Consider the following 20,729-nt stretch of genomic DNA (forward strand, 5'->3'; position numbering starts at 1 on the left):
AGCTTATGACTTAAAACCTACTCCAGAGAACACAGTCTTCACTGCTCTCCCTCTAAATTCACCTCTCTGTCAGCTTCTCTCCTCAGTGTCTATGGAGAGGTGGTCCTAATGGGATATGTTAGGACACACTTTAGGAGGCATGCCTCGTAACACTAAGATTAACTTTCAGACACAGAGACAGTATTGTTCCGAGGTCTATGGGCCTAGACAATACCTGGTTGAATATGTTAACATGTCCTAAGAAAAAAAAATACTATACACAAAAGTGGGAATAAGCTGGTTAGCTTCAAATGTTGAGAAAAGGCAGAATGACAGGGATGAGAGTTAGGGTCACTCATGTTGGAACTGCCCAGGGCATAGAAAGATTTTACCCCTTGGACTTAATCATCATGGTTTCTTTGGTATTATCACCCATACAGATATCTCAGTTAAGAAAATTTAAGACCAACTTGACCTTGTTTTTCTTTCATGCTCATCAAGAAAACTGATGATTTTGCTTCCCAAGTAGTAATTCTCTACCAGGAGAGGACCTCTTCCATATCTTCCAGTATGAGCAACTTCACCAAGTCAAGTTCTCAATATTGAGGACTTAATATACCATGAATGGTTCTAAGTGTTAAGTGTGAATTTATTTAATCCTCACAGCAATCCTAGGAAGTACTGAGAGCTACAACTCTTCCTCTGTTCCTGATAATCTTTAGAGAATGCATGTACCATTCTTTTAAGCAGGAAGTTCAGTCTCTTCTTTGTGGCCTCCTTGATCTCAGCTTGGCTGGTCATCCTAATCCACAAGTGGGCCAATCCAACTCCTCAACAAGAAAGAACTGGAGAATCTGTTTTTTTTTTAAATTTTTATTTATTTATTTATTTATGGCTGTGTTGGGTCTTCGTTTCTGTGCGAGGGCTTTCTCTAGTTGCGGCAAGTGGGGGCCACTCTTCATCGCGGTGCACGGGCCTCTCATCATCGCGGCCTCTCTTGTTGCGGAGCACAGGCTCCAGACACGCGGGCTCAGCAATTGTGGCTCACGGGCCTAGTTGCTCCGCGGCATGTGGGATCTTCCCAGACCAGGGCTCGAACCCGTGTCCCCTGCATTGGCAGGCAGATTCTCAACCACTGCGCCACCAGGGAAGCCCGGAGAATCTGTTAATTCACTACTGCTGCTATTTCTGATCATGTACATTCTAACAGATATTTTTCTGTGACTGTTTTGGACCTCAGGCTAAACTAGTTTATATTCATATTTACAGTTATTTTCCTGTGAGCACAATGGAATGCCAGGAGTTCTGAGTCATAAGGGGCCCTAGTCTCAGCCACACATGGTGTCAGATCTGCCCTCCCTCTCAACATTTATATCCTTGGATTATGCTTAGGTCACTGGATTAAAGTTCTCTTTTGGAGCCATTAATGTCTTCTCCCCACAGCTTGAATTTAGCCACCCTAGTCCTTCCAAATGGGCTTCCCTAATTTTTAACTGCAAGATCAGAAAGTTGAGGTCTCACTCTCTTATTTTCTAGAAGGTTCCTGGACCCATGTTGCAAATTTCTTTTTCCTTTCCCATAGTAATGTATCAAGTGATATTGTGTAGAATATGCCTTTGTCAGGCTATAGAGGATTCTATTACACTTTTTTCCAAGTATAATGGGTGAAATAAGACCTATACATAAGCAGAAGGCCACATAGCATTACTTTCATGAAAAAGATAGATGATTTGCTTAGTCCTTCTTGACCAAGAATGTCTGGAGTTACTTATTCATCTTTATGTAAATTTGTATACATCACCTTCATGTACATTCATTATATTTAATTAATTAAAGTACTTGTTTCAATTTCCCCTTAAGAAGTGGATCCACTTTTTGTGCACTAGCATGACCCACGTAGGCCAAGGTGAAAGACTAAAACTAGAATCAAGTTGAACTGAGTAGAACATGCACAGTTTAATCATGCTGAACTACCCTCTAGAATGTCCTAGGCTTTCTCTTCCCTCAAGCTTCTATACATTCTTCCCACCTTGTCTCTGTCATTCTTCCAAAGGGGAGAGCCCTTTGGCCTGTTTTCTTCCCACTCACCCTGAAGATCTTAGCTGGACAGCACCTCCTTCCCTGGAGGTGGGGAACATGCATTTCTTTTTTGCAGTTGGATCCCTTCTGCCTGGCATGTTATCTGGCACATGGTAAGTGATAAATAAATAATGTTGAATGAATTAATAATCTGCAAGTTGGCAACCAGATCTCAGCTGTATCCACCTGAAATCACACTATCTCATCTTCCTCAAAACCAGCTCTCCCTCCACACTCCTCTGTCAAGAGATCCAATATTCTCCTTGTCATTCTGAACCATAACCTTCTAATCACTTTTGGCACATCCCCTCCCCTTCATCTCCTACTCTAGTTACTTAAAAATGTCCGATTCTTTCTTTATAATGTCACTTGGATTCTGCCTCACTCCATTCTGACTATGCCTTTACACCCTTATGATCTAATATATGAATTACTGCAATCGTCTCTTAAATGGTCACCCAGGTTTCAGACTCCATCAACATACCAAAAGATCCTAAATCTCACTGCTAGACTAATTTTCCTAAAATACCACCTTCATTATGTCACTCATTTGTCTACTAAGTCAAGAAAAAAAGAAAAAGTCTCTGTCTTTTTTAAGGACCTTCATAATTGGACACATGCTAAGTCTCCAAACTACTTTCCATTTATACCATCTGTTCTCATCAAAGAAATTTCCTCACTACCCCAATAGACAAAGCATCCAGTCTCACTTCTTTCCCATATTGGAATTTTGGGTTATATACTATATATCTACCCTATATTGTAATATGTACAATGGTTACTCCATATTGCAATGTATTTAATACATGACACATCATCCAAGGTTAAGCTCAAGTGACCAATGCCTATATGAAGACATCGTCACTAAACCACATGAACCAATCAGTACCTCAACACCCTTATTAAAAACATCATTTTCTACAGCAATTTCTCTGCATTTCATTATGGATTATCTTTTATGTTTTTCTGATTACTACATGTGACCTAGGCATGGCTTCTTGATATCAGTGAGTATCTTTAATCAATAGCAAAATATTGCATGCAGTAGGTGTTCCTCAGATTCTTGGAACTGTATTAGTCAATTCAGTAAATATTTATTAAATAACCACTATATATCAGGCACTGAGGATACAGCAGAAAATAAAACATATTTGCCATTACGTTCTAATGGTAGCTATTGAAAACACAAAAAGAAACAAAACAAATAAAAAACATTTCATGTAGCAGTGTGTGGATTGCATATTTATAATATATTTACATTAAATCACGTTTCCTCGCAAGTACAAATAGAAGCCTCTTGGATTCTTGTGTTGTATTTGAAAAATCTTACCTCCTCTAACTGTTACCCCCAAAACCAACGTCTACTTTCACTGCTTTTTAGGCATAGATTAGTCCTTATTTTTGCAAGTGAACTTTCGTAAGACTTATATCTTCAAACCAGAATGAAACTGAAATATTATCTTTAAGAATTAATTATAATTGAATATATGCCAAAAGTACATAAAGAAGAAAAGCTCTGGCATGCTATTCTGCCAGAATAGAAATAGATTTTGGACTCACTTCACTTTCTAGTAAATTAATGTCCAAAAGCACACGAGAGCAAATGTGCACACGTTTGTAATCTCGGCAAAGAGGTCAGGGTGCGCGCAGAACCTAGAATTTCATCTTTCCCTCTCCTCCAGAAGGTTATCTTACCTGTGGTCTCTATATAATGTTTATCAATCATGATCTCTGAAATGCTTCCTAAAGTCCATTCTTTTAAATAACTCTCTGTACATGTATGTGCAGTTTTACTGTTTTTCCTGATAAAGAACATATTTTACACCTTTCTATATAGTGGAAGGGAGGCATAATATGTTCAGTTGATTCGCCTCCATAAGGACCTGCAAAGTGAAATTCACTGAACTATTGACATTCATCAGAAGAATCATAGTTGTGTGTGTATATATACATACATATTCATTGCATCTTATTAGGTCATAACTGTATGCCAGGCATTGTGCGCAGCTCTGAGGATGCTGACATTAGACGTTACAATTCCTGCTCGGGAGGAGTTCACAGTCGAGTGAGGAGGACAAAACTCACAAATGATCCACCATGGTGCTGGGTGAGATGTACGGTACTAGAAACATAAATAGCTTCACTTTCAAGGAATTTTAGCTCTGAAAGAAACCTCAACATCACTGAGTCCAACTCAAGTGAGAGAAAGGAGGTCCCTATATCCTGTTGGTTCCTCAAAAGCAGCTGGAACCCAGGTCTCCTGAGACCAGGAAGATCTCAGTCTGGTTCTGCCTTTTTATCAAGCCATTTGCCAAAAGATTGATTTCTCTTCTAAGACCAGGTGGTTTGCACAGTCAACAAATTAGTTAAATGTATACAACAAGCTTTAAAATATATTAAAAGAGTAACACAAATTAGTTAATATCTCACAAAGCATGATGATAAATATTGTCATTCAATATGTGAGATGCATTACACTATCTGTTATTCCTGTCTAATTTCCTGATTTCTTCCACTAATGTGGGTTGTGCAAATTATTAAATTAACTTCAGGGCTTAGTTCATACTGAACCATCGCCAAATTCAGTGACAGAAGGAAAGATATAGGAGTAGCCGTATATAAAATTACTGTTGGGTAAAACAAGTGATTCTTCTTCTTGGTCATAAAATAATACACACTCTTCTGGTGAATTGTCTCATCCAAAAAATGAGATTCTTATCATATGAGTTTTATGTTCTCTATCTACTCATATATATAATATATATATATATATGTATATATATTGAATATGGTTTTTTTCCTTTTAAAAATGTCTGCATTGTCCAAAACCTTGTTTGAATGCTAGTAACTCTGATATAAATGTGTATGCATATCGTGTGTGTTTTCAAGATCCAACTTTGTAAGTTCAATAGGACTTTGTGTTATGTTTTATGAGAAAGTTAGGACTAAATTGGACCATTTTTTTATAAGATAACTATTGTAATATTGCATTGGATTTATTAAAGCAATTTTGCTAATGCTTCTTTTCAGAAAACACTGATACTTTCAGATACCTTCTATGCTTACCTTTTAATGAAGACTATTTTAAGGTGATTCTTGCAGATTTTAGCTACTTAGTTTCCTATGCATTTTTAAGGTATGTATATGCAACACTCCAAAAGAACCACACACACACAAAAAATGTATGTGTAGTAGCAATCATATCAGAAAGAACAGAAAAACATTTTAAAGCAAAGGAGGAATGTCACTTATTCAGGAAATACAAAATATTTCTTATTCAATGGTAGAGATTTTTATATTTACAAAGAAATGACACTTTAAAAGATAATTATGTGTTTCAGCGAATGTTTTTAAGAAACTAAACTAAAACTACAGAAATTAATTTAATATATTATTCATTTAAATCAAGTATCTTTTCTTCTTGTGAAATACCTAGATAACTGGGGTAATTTGAAGGAACTTTTAAAATTACCTGGCAAATTGCCTTGATCTTCCGCCTCAATATTCTATTTTACTTCGCAGATTAAATAGTCTTACCCTCCAAATAGAATGATTTCCTCCTATCGCTCCTTCTGGGTCATTGTCAGTTCCCTGGGGAGTTGTAAGATTAAAGGTGTCTAGGATGTGCTAGAAGATCCCAGCTTTTAAATCAATCTGATTTCCTGTCTTAAGCAGGCAATTACCATAGCAAAACTGCCTGAATTCTGTTTTCCAAGCCATGGGAAAATGGAGTCCTGAATAATTTCCATGGTAATTTCTACACGTCACCTTTATATTGTTTCAGTAAACGAAAGTTTCCTTAAACACCATCAGCAACAATATGGGTAAAACCTGTTTTTTTAGTTTTATCAATTCTAAGTTAAAATGCCTCCATTTATAAAACCCTAAAAAACACTTGCTCCCAACCTCTGTTTTCTGTTCACTGGGACAGAACAGCTGCCGTCTGGAAGCCACAGGCACATCTGTAACTATATCAGCCATACAATTAGAAGTCTAGTCTTCAGAAAGTCATATTTGAAGAGTAACAAAAATCAGTTTATCCGACCTGCATAAAGCCATTCAAGTATACTATATTTATCATATTAAAAATGCATCGTTAATATTTAAAAGCAGGAGCAGTTGCTCAATAAGCTAATGGTATAGTCTGAAAACTACGGTCAAGATTGTGTTGTTGAATTCGCAGTTGGCTAAAGGGGAAAGAGAAGGAGGCAGGGAATGTGAATGACCTTGCGCCAAGGTGGTAGGCCCTCAGAGATTCTGCCGTCGGCTGGGGTTGAGCTCCACTCGGAGGATGTTTACTGCACTGCACCCTGACGGCTGAGAATGAAAGTGTCCCTCTAAACACATGAGCTTGAAATCGCTTCACCTTAGAGCCTAAACGTCTGTCTCTATGGGCATGTGAATGTGAACACATATTTGTATTTATGGGGAGAATTTATGGGCTTTTGCCTGTGTGCAACAATGACTCCAGGCTCGTCACAGAACATGTTGTAGAAAACAGCATGAAGAAATTTAACGAGAAAAAAGAAAACGGATGGAAGAAAACTTAACCTTCGTGAGAATCATGTCAACTTATAAACTAGTAAATGATCACCTTTATGACTGGTTGGTTTATTCACCTCACATCATCTTGAAAAGAGCTAGACAAGGTTCCTGAAATCTATTAATTAGTTTCCTCTAGCAAATATTAACTCAGCAAAATCCTATTCTTTCATTAAATATGTGTAGAATGTTAAATTGAAATATCTACATCTGTATACCTAGTCCCTGAGTAGATAAATCTAACTTGCAAAATCTTTTCTTAAAAGTATAATTTAATAGCAAACTTACTTGATTGTTTTCTATAATTCTTTTGTAACAAATTGTGCACATCTAAATTTACTATAGTTAACATACTACTCATTGGTAACAAGAACATTACAAAATAATGATAAATATAATTTTCACCTAAAATCTTCTATGGGGGAGATGACCATAAAGTAAAAATTAAAAAGAGAGAGGTAAAAGAAAAATAGTCAGCAATTGCCTTTTCACTCCTTGGGACATTCTTTTTAAAGTGGTAACTGTGACATAAAATAGGTGATATACCTGTTTAAGGTCTTTGGGATGGCACTTTCCTTAACAAACATTTTAAATACTTTATGAGAAAAAAACATTGTTCTCTCATTTCTAATAAAATATCATGGTATATAAGGCCAATCTGTGAACTAGAAATAGATCTACTTTCTTTTTTTTTTTGGAGTAGTAGAACCTCTTTGGCTGTCAATGACTACCCTCAATTATTAAAAATAAGGAAACCATATCAAAATATTTATTAAATTACTATTTAGCCAAATTGTCAGAAATATTATTTTTTACTTTTGGATAAATTAGTCTACATTTAGAATCCACAATATTAAGGTAGTCTTTCAGGGACAAAAGCCTTAAAAATCTAAAATCCTTAAATGTTATTTAAAGTAAGAATCTGTTTTTCCAGGTAAACATAACAATGTTTCCTGGATTTGTTGTTTTAGTTTTTAGTGGTTTAGGAACTGCTTCTATTCCTTAATATCTACTATATTTTCTTAATCTTTTCACATTCCTCTTCTTCTGGGTATTCTCTGTAAGTAATTATTTACTTGCCTTTGTAAGCTGATCAATAACCAACTGTGAGATAATTTACAGGTCTTGTGAAATATCTATCCATGTGTATACTTTTTAATGTAATGGATTTCAGAGATATGCAGCTTGAAAGATAATCTTCAGCAGATGCATTTTATATTAAACATTAGCATTGCTGGCTTTCTAACACTGAACACTTCAACCTCGACCATAACATCATTTTCTCTTGCACCAACTTTGTATTCACCTATATATGCATTGCAAATAGCAAAATGTTCCCCCATATGTGCTCTCAAAAAATCATATAGGTTTTATGAAATGTGCAGTTTACAAAAAAAAGTAACGTCCTGCTGAATATGAAAAGTTACAAAGGGATTGATTGGTTGGTTCCAGTGAGATATCTTTGTTAGTTATTATACTTGGTTAACGGGATTAAGTTCTCAAAGACTCATAATAATTGGTGACTACTAATTTTATCCACTTGGGCAGACTATTTAAATATGAAAAGATAAGATTTTCACAGAAGGAGGATGGGCTGAATGAACTAAGCCTCCATGCATTCACTTACTTCATGTGTTTGTTTAATAAATTCTCATTTAGCATTTTCTATGTGCCTGGCATCAGAAGGTACTTTTTATCATATACAATCCCAGCAGGTAAAAGAAGCTGGAAATTCTCAACTGAGATTTTTTTTTTTTTGAATTTTTGAATTTTATTTATTTTTTATACAGCAGGATCTTATTAGTTATCTATTTTATACATTTTAGTGTATATATGTCAATCTCAATCTCTCAACTGAGATTCTGAAACAAAATTTTAAAGGATCTATTTACAGGTGTGGGCAAAGTTAAGAAAAATCTACAACAACTTTTTCAGGTCTCCAAGATAAAAAGCAGTGTGAACTCAGAAAGCCGTTAATCTCACCATTAGGCTTGAAGGAGCAAGAGAAAAAAAAAATGATATAACCACATGTACAGTTAGAATGTAGCCGTCAGGACATGAGGAGGGAATGCTTTCCAGTTGGAGCTTCCTCCTCTGCCCACCACCTCTGCCTGGGCTTCCCATTGGCTGGACTCCAGGGAATCTGGGAAGAAGGGAGCCCAGGTGATGTAGTCCACAGGGGTCAGGATTCAAGGGCACAGAGCAGGACAACGAAAAGCAGAGAATGGAGAAAGGGAGTTGGCAACTGAGAACAGTGCTTCCTGGTGCTGAAGATAGGATATGCATAATAAAAGGACCTCACAGACTAACCAGGTATTTGGGTATGTAAATAAATGTGAGCAAATAATTTCAGTATGGAGCAAGGATGCTATACTAGAATAGATTTCTTAGTAATGATGCAAAGCAGGTGGAGATTCTTTTCCACTTATTGAATCCATGTAAGCTTTACAGAGAATCAGAGGAAACAGAATTCAAGGCACACTGATTTGAGCTCTGGTAACAAGCACAGCAGATGACCAAGCTGAAGTGTTCTATCATGATAAAGTAACCAAATTTAACAATAAAAAATAATGTGGGCCAACCTAAAAGCCTACACTCTATTCCCTTTAAAAATATGTCTTTATGCTTTCACTCGAAAATATTTAAAGCATTTTTATATGCCAGGTACGTGTACTGGGTTCTCACGGTGCCTAAAATTTAGTTAAAGATATCAGTAGATTGAGGAAGTAGAGGATGCTTTGGGAGCACATAGTGATGACACTGAACCTGCTATCCAGGTAACAGAGAAGTCGTCTGGTAGGAAGTGATGATAAGTTGAGACTCCAGAGATGACTAGAAATTATTCATTTAAAGATAGAGGGAAAGGTTTCCAGGGAGAAGCTTCTATGAAGGTCCAGAGATGAGAGAGATCAGGGTATGCTCAGAAAACTGAAAGGAGTTCAGTTTGAGGGAACATCAGGCATCCATAATAAGTGAGCACATTTTTTGAGCACTTAATATGTGCCAGGCACTTCTCCTGATCTGTCCCACTTAATTTTTAAAACAATACCGCAAGGAAGTACTACTGTTGTCTGCCTTTTGCAGTGGAGGAAACAAGAACTGAGAGGTTGAGTCACACCTGTAGTAAGAGTCCTAGAAGTGACATGATCGGGTTTGAATGTTAGGGACTTCCCTGGTGGCGCAGTGGTTAAGAATCCGCCTGCCAATGCAGGGGACACGGGTTTGAGCCCTGGTCCAGGAAGATCCCACATGCCGCGGAGCAACAAAGCCCATGCGCCACAACTACTGAGCCGGCACTCTAGAGCCCATGAGCCACAACTACTGAGCCTGCGTGCCACAACTACTGAAGCCTGCACACCTAGACCCCGTGCTCCACAACAAGAGAAGCCACTGCAGTGAGAAGCCCATGCACCACAACGAAGAGTAGCCCCTGCTGGCTGCAACTAGAGAAAGCCCACGTGCAGCAATGAAGACGCAATGCAGCCAAAAATAATAAATAAATAAATGTAGTAAAAATCTTTTTTGAATGTTAGAAAGATTCCTCTAACAGTAAGAGAGGCAGGGTTTCAGAGGGGTGTAGGATGGATGCTGGGAGACAAATTAGGAGGTAACTGCATTAGAGCAGACAATATTTGATGAGGACTTAAACTAAGGCAGTGTGCTTGTGTAATGCAGGGAAAAAAGGAGATGTGGTAGACATCACCCAGATAGAATGGAAGGATATGGTCACATGAGAAGAGCAGAATGTGGAAAACGAAAACTCTAGGGAGTGCCTGAGTCTCTGGCTTAGTTAACTGAGAGCAGAGCAATATCATTAGCCAACATAAAACAATAAGGAAGAAATACATTTGTAAAGAAAGAAAATTAGGTTCCTTTAGAACATGACAAGGGGCACTTGTGGGACATGAAGTTTGAAATGTCGAGGAACAGCAGGACGAATGTAGGAATAAACAGTAGGAAAGCTAGACTGAAGCTACAGAGAGGGGAGTTACCGGCATAAGTGAGGCTCTCGTTCAATGAGAGGGGATGAAATCACCAAAGGAGAGTGTATCACATCGCAGGTCTAGAGAACTGAGGCTAGAAGCCTGGAGAACAGTAGCACTGAAGTAGAACAAAGAAGCAAGACAGAAAAGTGACATCAGAGACAGAAGGAATTATTCATACTGATGTTTAACTAAACAAGAACAGAATTTCAAATAAGGATGGAGAGACATCATCAAATATCCTAGGTGGGTTCAGAAGAGTCTTTGAGGTTTGGGGATTTGGAAGTCATGGATAAACTTTCATGTCCAATACAGGCCAGATTTCTCCAATGTGAGGGAACGTCCTTGCTGCTTACAAGGATGTGCAGCAAGGATGTGAAATAAATTTGTGAAAACAAATTCCAAATTCATGGGCAAGCTTCATGAGTCTCCTGAATCTGGTTCTACACCTCAGAGAATCAGAAGACACCAAGGCTGAAAGAAATTTATAAAAACATAAGCAAGCATGGTGTGAGCAAGGCAAGGTGGGGAAGTGGGGAAGTGGCTATGAGCTTTGCAGCCACTGAGCACATTCAGCTGAAGATAAAGGATCAACCTTCAAATATTCTATGCCATACAAGGATGTGTGTGCCCAGATAAAAGAACTGTGCAGATTTGGGGGAAAAGAGTTCAGAGATGCAGGTCCCTAAATGAAGCTGCCAGCTCACTTTCTTAAATTCTACTTCTTCAGTCAAAATTCTGCAAAATACCTAGCTTTAAAAGTTTCCCTCACTCAAACATGAGCAATCACTGTAAAAGAACCAGCATGGAATCATGCAAAACTAATTCACTTAAAAAAATGAAATTATTATTATAAATACAAGTCACAGGGAGGTTGCATACCAGCCAATAAAATAAGCCAGGGAGCAAAGGACATTTGAAACAACACCCTTGTTCTCGATTTCAAAAATGTAACAGCACAGTATCGTGGCAAACACATGGTCTTTCAGCCAGACCATGTGGGGTTCAATCTTGAGTTGCAGGTTATTGGCTGGGTGACCTGGCAGATTGCTTATTATTTCTGCGTTTCGGTGTCTTCAATGGCAAAATGAAGATGACAATAATAATATCTACCTCATAGGTTCTTGAAAAGAAGAAAATGATTTGATAGAAGCAAAGTGCTTGGGGGAGTATTTCATAAATACTAAGTATGATGTTAAGTGTAAGTACTTTCTATTATTCTTAACCACTTTGAAATGAAGTCTCAAAGTAAAAATAAAGATGAAAAAAAAGAGATTATATGACAACAGAGAGAGATTGAAAGTGACCTTAACAGAATTTGGGAAAGAAAAAATGAAAAAAAAAAAAAAAAAGAGCAAATAAATCATTGCAGGAATTCTAAGCTAGCAAGGCAAATACATAAATATTAAAAATAGGTAGACCCTTTTGTCATTAGAAATTATCTTGAAATGTCAAATCATTAAATGTTTCAAATTTTTTTAATGTAAAATGCACTTAAGGTTTTTTTCGTGTTATGTATATGCAGTTATGGAAAAATCACATGCTTCAGATCTTTTTACGTTTCTTCAAAGCATTACTTTAAATGCACACTTTGAGGCTTTTCTTTTCTATGTTAATAAGCTCTTTACCTGAACTCCCATCAGTAAAATGAAGGAAGAGCCAAGATATAATCATTAAGTGAAGACACTAAATCATCATAATTTTAGGTCAAAGCTTTCTCTTTTTCATCAATGGCGGCTTATTAATATATTTAATTCTAACTTTACCTTTTGAATATAAATTTAAGAAATAAATGAAATTCGGAGTTCTCGTCTTAACACCAATATTTGTAATTAGTAAAAGAAATTTCTAAGCTAAATAAACATCTTCTGTCTGTAACATCATCAGTTCTGGCCATGACTCCCTTGAATAAAATTTATTTATTATTTTTAAAACATCTCATAATGTGATATCATGTATTTTATTGATATTATCTTATTTTGAGTTTTGTTTGAAAGGATTATTTGTTAATTAGTAATGTGGGATAGTTATTCTGAAGCTAGTTTTCTGAATAAGAAACGAAATAAGAAAAATGTTTTATGTAGTATTTATCTTAATTTTTTACATCTATCTTTTTTCACATGTGTATTTTAATTTTTTGAACGTTGGTTTTTCTGTTCTTTTCTATAACATTACATAGTTAGTCTTAGATTCATGTCTGAGTTTAACCAAGAATTTTTAAAGACTCTTGAGCTGGTTTCAATTCATTATATGTGATGCTCTAGCTTTTAAGATTTCTTACTTAAAATGTGAATACTGGAAAACCATATATAACAAAAATATCTTAATTTTGGAGATAGATCATGACTATTATTGTCCAATAATATGACAAACTCTGCTTCTTAATGTGGGTGTGTTAGTGTGTGTGTAGTTGAAATTTTAAAAGAACTGGGATGTTGATATGATTTTTGTTAAAAATGTTTTTGAGAAACTTGGAAGATTTTTTTAGCACCCAAAAGACAATTCCTGCTTTCCTATAAATCTTACTAAGTATCACATAAATTAAGTTAAACATGCTACCTTTTTTTCAATATAATTAAGTAAAAATAAGGACACAAAACACATAAAACTCTTGAACTTCAAAGGAATAAGTTAGCAGCATTGAGTGTAAATAATGTTTATGGAGTAAACATAATTGGGCTGCAAGTGAAAAGAGGTTATATATTTAAACCGACTCAACCATCTGTGAAGATGTTCCAGAGGAGGTGAGTTTGTTGGACCTGTGTGAATAAAAGACAGAGAAGACTTTCTTGGATTCCTTTTTTCTTTCTAGCTGGTATCTGAATCAATGTGAGTGGGTGAGATCACCCAGGCAGAGTGTGAACTGAGGGCAAATTGAGAAGTGTGAATTGCAAAGCAAAAGGGGTCAATGAAACAATCCAGGGGAGAGACATATTTTAAAAATGGATACCAGAGACACTAAAGGAACTAAGGAGGAATAAATAGCAAAATGGGGGCAAATCAGGAGAAAGCAGTACCTTGGAGGAGAAATACTGGGGCAAAAGGCATTTTGGGCAAAGGGAAAATAGGTATTTGAAAAGGAGAAAGTTCAGGGACAGAAATGCTATAGAAAGTTCAGGGACAGAAATTCTCCCACAGCTGGATAATTTGGAGGACACTGGTGATCTTTACTAGAGGAAAGAGCAATTGGTGGTATTAGATGCCATATTTCAGGGTGATCAGCACTGGTGATTATTGGTGAGTAAAGAGGGGAAATAGAGACAGCTATTGCAGACTATTCTCTCTAGAAATTTGGCTGTGAATGGAAGGGGATAACGGGATATGGGAATGGGTCATGTCAACTACAAATTGGCATCTTTCCATTGGCACTTGCCATCTACCTCTACAAGGATTAAATCATGTACAGCTGCAGCTGCTGACTTTCAACACCCCCTAAAAGGAGTTCAGGGTGGAGAGCTGAAACGAGGCACTCTGTGCTCTGGGAAAAACTGGCAGAACAGGTCTTCAGATAGTTAGATATTTTCAGGAGCCAATTTTACGAGCCTTGTATCTCCTCATATCTAGAAAAGCACTAAAATCCTTCATGGTGACGTCTGCTCCTCGTGACTAGCAGTAACCTGCACGAGACTAGCAGAAACCTTCTGCAAAAAATATGTGCTCGATTGCATGTATTCCCCCTTCACCAAAATCACATATATACTGACCTTCCCCCCTGCCTCTTTGGAGCAGTTTCGCAGAGCTATCTGGGATGCTGTCTCCTGGCCTGCAGTCTTCATTTTGCCCCAAATAAAACTTAACTCGCAACTCTCACGTTGTGCATTTTTTCTTAAGTCGAGAGTCACATAACCTTGGAGTAAACATAGGGTCATAATAATTGTAATAAAACATTATTTTGGGCCATCCGCAAAATCTTTTCAACATTTTAGGAAGTCCCTGAAAATGTATCATTTGCAATCAAAACCCTAGCCCTTGAGCCACACCAACTCATGCCTTCAGCATGTGTATGTCAGCACAGTTCTCTCAACTTGATGGCTCTGTTTTCTCTCCAACTTTGGCTGCTTTTGCTATCGTTGTTGTGTGACATCACCAATTCCTTTTCTTTTAAATGTAAAATATAACTTAAGTCACTGGGTCCTCTTCCTCCTTTTTTCTGATGTGTGCCGTCTTTTCCATATCTTTAATTTCTGCTTTAACAGCATCTCTCTGAAGTGGGGAAAACGCCACTCTAATCTTACAACTACACATAATGAGCTTTACAGTATGGAGAAAGCATTGTAATTTCCTTGAATGGAAATTATTAATTTTAAACCACAAACCTAACCAAATCCCATCACACGAAATAACTAAAAATATTTATCCTGTATTGTTCTGTCTCTACCACATGGACAGAGTAGCTGGGATTTTTTCCCCTGATACTAGTGTTATGTCATTTTTAACATCTTCTCTTCTTGGCACTTGAGCAGAAGCTATTGGAGTAAATAATAGAGCCACAAAATAGTCTGAGCAGCACATACTGAATCAGTATTGATGGAGCAGAGAAACTTGGAATAGCAAACTAGAAGTAATCCCATGGACTTCAGAGCACAGAATGAGAAGCAGATTGGAAATGGCTGGCTATAGATGGATTGAGAACAATTATGCATTTCTTGGATTTTGTTTTAAAAAGTGTACCTTGAGTGTCTATTGTTTTGGGAGGAGAATTAGGAAAAAGGGTTTTTCTCAATAAACTCCTGTGTCACCTAACACACTGTAGTGGGTAGGCACTCAATACATGTTTGGAGACTAATTTACCCTAAAAAACTCAAATATTGTATTGTCTGAATGAGCAAATTAATGTACAATAATTAAATATCCAGCCAATAAAGTTACACCAAGTAAACCAAAGCTTACAAATCTCAGACACTTCAGAAAAATTTTAGAATCACTATTTGATAGGCTAAGACAAAATTAGTTCAGTCTCATTAAAATACTGAAATCAAACCTTGTTATTTTTTTAATCAACATGAAACTAAATGTTTACTTTTCAAGATTTGTTGTCACTGCTCACTAGAGAAAATTAACTGTTTCATTATTTATCATTAGTGGCCCATTTACGTAATGTGCCACTTTGTTTTGTTTTTCATCTGTGAAAAATTAACAATGAATTTGAATTCTTTGAGGCTCCAGACCCTTATATTTATATGCAAAGTTGTCCACAGAATCTATTTTATGCTATTTTTTTTAAACTGGTACACACTGTTCACACCTATATTTCAAGTTTGGAAATGCATATTTGCAAGCAGCAATACAAAAGCATTCACGAAGAATGCATAATCTCTGAAAATTATGAAAATATCCCCGCTACCAATACATTTCTAAATACAAAGCTGACTACCATATTGTTACTTCCGTGTAGCAGGAGAAGTTCATTTTCAAAACAGATAAAACTCAGTCTTTAGATGTGAATGGTATGAATGACAGTCTTTTTTTTTTTTTTTTTTTAATTTCTTAGTTGTTTGGGATCCTTAAGCATGCAAGTCTCAAAGAGGAGGGTCCACAAAGGAACCAGGGTTGTCTTATGACACCCAGTTAAGCCAGAGCTGGGAATGCCTCTGGGTCATCCACATCAGGAGGAGAAGCACTTGACTTGTCAGTCCTGATGCCATGGTTTGGATGTCCACCACGCCCATGGCCACCTCGTCCTCCCCTGCCGCCACGTCCTGGGCGGCCAGGGTCTCCGAAATTGATCTCCAGCGGAGACGTTATATCATTTGCTGGCTTCCGGAAACGGTGATCCATAACTGAGCCTTCAGCATGAGCCTCTTCACTTTTTGACTTATGAAGAACAAATCCCTTCTTCCACTGCCCATCAGCACCTTCACTGTGTTTTCAGATATTAAATTCTACTTTTGCCCGGTCCTTATTTTGAATAGCCTTCCACACATCCAAAGTCATTTCTTTTGGGTCTTCTTCCTTTACTTCTTCAACTTCATTCTCCTTATTTTCAGCGTCTGCCACTGGATGTTCTTCACCTTCAGGTGTTTCCTCAGTCACATGTGATTGCTGCAAGTCAGTTAATTCATCTTTGGCAGTTCCCCAGCTGTGAGATCCGCTACCTCCACGCTTGTCCTCATGCTTCAGGCCAGATCTGTCACTTCCACTCTGCCTATCAAATTCACGTTTGCCACGAGAATCAAAGCCACCTCCCCGGCCCATTCCTCGTCCACGACCTCCTCAACCTCTTCCAAGACCACCAAGGCCTCGGATAGGCCAGTCAATAATCAGTCTATCAACTGAAAATTCTCCTCCTTCACCCTTTTCTTCAGGTGGCTTTTCAAATCGTCCTTCACGAGGGGGTCACCTTTCTGGTCTCCTATCAATTATCTTCTCTTCACCCTGAAGTTGTTGATCAGATCTTCTTCCAAGGCGTCTTATTCCTTCTTTCTTAAGCGCCACGGGCGGCTGCATCTCCTCCTTCTTGTCAACCACGCCGACACTGGGGGGCAGCGGGTTCTTGCGGTCTTTCTGGGACTCTTTACGCAGCTGTTTGCCCGCCATGTTGGAGCTTGTCTGGGCTGCAGCCTGAGCTGCGCTCTTGGTCCCAGGGCCCCCAACGCCGCCCCCGCCGGCTTCTTTTTTCTTGTTCTCTGCTGCCTTCAACACCTCCAAGGGGTCCGATTCCTCGTCAAATAACTGGTCGGATCGGTTGGTGACCACCCAGACGAAGCCTTCCTGTAAGTGCCCAGGCACGATGGCGGCTCGGGGGCGCGTTCCTCCACGGATTGCAGCGGGTCTCGCCGAGCCGAGAGCGCCTGCTTCAGCCCTTCCCGCAAGATGGCCGGCCTATTCTTTTTGAATAAACTCTTAAATGAACATTACTTCCGCTTTCTTCCTAAAACCTTTTTATATTCTTATAAGATTGTTATCCAGATGATTTATTCTTTGCTGATTAAAGATGAAGAAGACCATAAGTTTATTAATTGTTAGATTTATATGTGCAACGTGAATGTGAGTGAATCAAATGTAAATCCCATGTCGTGTGCAAATGTACAATAGATTTATGTAATCTAACAAATGTATAAAGGAAATTTGACGGTATGCACTAAAAATTATTTTGCGGCACATATAACATAAAATTTGCATTATAAACCAAGGTGCTGTCTGCAACTCACATATGCAGCAGAATATGTCTGCATCCTCAAAGCTGCTCTAATCCTACAAGTACACATAAAGAGCTTTATAGTATGGAGAAGGCATTGCAATTTCCTTGAAAGGAAATTTTTTAAAAAAAATTTTTTTTATTTATTTATTTTTGGCTGTGTTGGGTCTTCGTTTCTGTGCGAGGACTTTCTCTAGTTGAGGCGAGCGGGGGCCACTCTTCATCGTGGTGCACGGGCCTCTCACTGTCGCGGCCTCTCTTGTTGCGGAGCACAGGCTCCAGACACGCAGGCTCAGTAATTGTGGCTCACGAGCCCAGTTGCTCCATGGCATGTGGGATCTTCCCAAACCAGGGCTCGAACCCGTGTCCCCTGCATTGGCAGGCAGATTCTCAACCACTGCGCTACCAGGAGAGCCCCCGAAATTATTAATTTTAAGCCACAAAACCAAACCGAATCCCATCACACACACCCTAAAAATCTAGAATCCCTAATGTTCACCAAGTTTAGTATCTTGAGCCTTGAATTAAATTTGTAGAACTCAGATCCTACATGGATGCATACATCCTCTGGATTAGACAATGTACTTGTCATTCTAGCATCATATCGCTTGAGGTCCAATGTTCTCAAATTTTTACTTCCAATTTTCATACTTTCCTCTGCCCTTGTATTAATTTTGGTCATGTTTACCTTAGAAGTAGACAGGGGTGATAATTTATTTATTTTAGATGATATCTAGCTTATTTAGAGCAAGTAATTTCATACTCTATGAAAATTAAAATATTGTGATTATGAAACTTTTTGTCAAAATCAACATCTATTGTTAGGAGACACTGACATGATGCTTTATAACTTTTTAGTCATCCAGCCAAAGGGTAGTTTGGTTTCATAGATAACTATGTTAATGATCATTTCAAATTTTCCTATTATTAGTGCAGCTTTATATTTAGAAGAGTTGGTGAATAAAATAATTATCCATCTTGACTGTAGAGCTTGTCTTTCTAACTGTCCTACATAAAATCTTTAGGCAGAAGAAACAATCAAAGCTTTGTAGAACAAATGAATTAATTGTAAAATTAATTGGGCCATGTTTCTACTTTTAAAAATCAAGTTACATTTTAGTGAGTCTGTGAAAACTCTTACTAAAGAAAGCCACAATCAGGCTGAATATACTAATGAAATTGGCTCCCTACATTTTAGGGAATTATTTTCTGTATCTTATCAAGGATGCTTAATATATATTATAAAGCAAAATTAAGAAAAAATACTAAAAAAATAATGGTGAACTATTTCATATGATTTTCTAGAGATGAGAAACATCACTGATTTGCTAATGATACACATGTTTTTTGCATTAGCTTTTAGATTGGAAGGCTCTATTTCCACAGATTTCACATTAAGAAACTTTTGCATTCCCTACAAATACTGACTCCATAACAAAAGCATAAGAAAGTATGCTTTGTACCCAAATTGGGTGATATTTCACTCATCAGTTTTTTTGCTGTTTTTTTAAATCTTGCTTTAATATTTGCATCACAGCACCAGAGAAATTAAGTGAGACACTGCAGAAGAATTCTGCGACACTATAAAAAAAAGCTTCTACAAGTTGTAGTTTTTTTTAAAGAATGGAGTCAGTGTGTTGTTTCTGTGCCCTTTAGTTAAGTGAATATATCATAGTTGTTTTTTAGTGAGCTTTATAATGTTGAGAGTTAGAAAGCTTACTTAGGTATAAAGATCAAGGTTATAGCATGCAAAGAACCAGAGTGGTTATGAAGGAAAGAAGAAAGGGGAAGAAGGGGGAAGGGAGGGAAGAAGAATTTATTTTTTACCAAAAAAAAAAAAAAAATCTTTTTTCTTACACGGCTACATATATGGTTTTAATTGTCCTCCCTCAAATGTATTCTCTCATGTGAGTTCTGTAGATGTCCTCAGAGCAGCACTTTCCCGACAATTTCTTTCACCATCACTTGACCTTAAAATGTGATGTGTGGAACACTTTAACACTCCCACAGACCCAAATGTAGAAAATAAATAACTCACTATACTCACATAGTAAGAGTGAAACAATTCATAAATATTTATTGAGAGAGTGAGTAGAGCTTTGAAATGAGAGTGTGGCTCTGAAATTGAGGTCGATCTGAGTTGTGTTCTGGTGTCAGGATTTAATTACTGAATGACTGTATCCAAGTTTATCATTCCCACCGGTACTGTGTGGCAGCGTCTCTGTCTTCTTGATTTAATTCTTGCTTTAGCTACAGTATAAAGCCTGGCTCTCAGTCACTATTTGTTGAATGTATTAATGTATAAGCACACCCCAAAGTTATCATCCAAGTAAGAAAAACAATTGGTACCTTAACAGGTACAACAAAAACTTTATGGTCAATGTTTCGGAATGGAAGAATCAGATTTCTGAGGGGAAGTGGCATTTCACAGTCGATAGGACTGGACCAGGAGCATCCTGAATGATAGGTAAGGAGTTTGGCTGCTTTCTTAGGCAATTTAGAGTCCTTCTTAGGATGCTGTCTTCATTTCTATTTTACCTGTTACTTTCTCAGTTTTGCAAACCCAGAGAGCACGAGTCCCGGACAAGGGGAGTGGGGCAGGGGAGGAGAGGGATTCAATACGAAGATGTATTTCCAGTCACCTTGACCGGAATTGCTTGATCTTGCAGGAACTTCCTCCAAGACCTAAGTAAACTACAGATCAGGTCAGTTGTGTCTAAAGGAAGACATGGGGAAAACTTAATTCGCTTGCTTCCATGAGTCAAAGCTGTGTCCAAGGCTCATTAATTCTCTTGAACTTCTAAGTTTGGCTTGCAGCCCTGAGCCAGACAAACAATAGCCTTCACTCTCACATTAACAAGGCAGCCCCAGAGCAGTGAGCAGAGGTGTACTTCCTTTGCTTTGGAAATTGTACATGAGGTGTTGAGATGGCGTGGCCGCGAGATCGAGGCAGTCAGAATTATTGCACGGAGTGTCCAGATAGACACCCCGGCCCTCACTCATCTGAA

At 37.7% G+C, this 20,729-nt stretch overlaps 1 pseudogene; it reads right to left on the reverse strand.

Annotated features, from left to right (window-relative positions):
* Positions 1 to 15,959: 15,959 nt before the first annotated feature.
* Positions 15,960 to 18,403, reverse strand: LOC118884056 (annotated as a pseudogene).
* Between the last annotated feature and the right edge of the window lie 2,326 nt (positions 18,404 to 20,729).

The sequence above is a fragment of the Balaenoptera musculus genome, chromosome 18, assembly GCF_009873245.2.
Source record: "Balaenoptera musculus isolate JJ_BM4_2016_0621 chromosome 18, mBalMus1.pri.v3, whole genome shotgun sequence".
In the NCBI taxonomy this organism is placed as follows: Eukaryota; Metazoa; Chordata; class Mammalia; order Artiodactyla; family Balaenopteridae; genus Balaenoptera; species Balaenoptera musculus.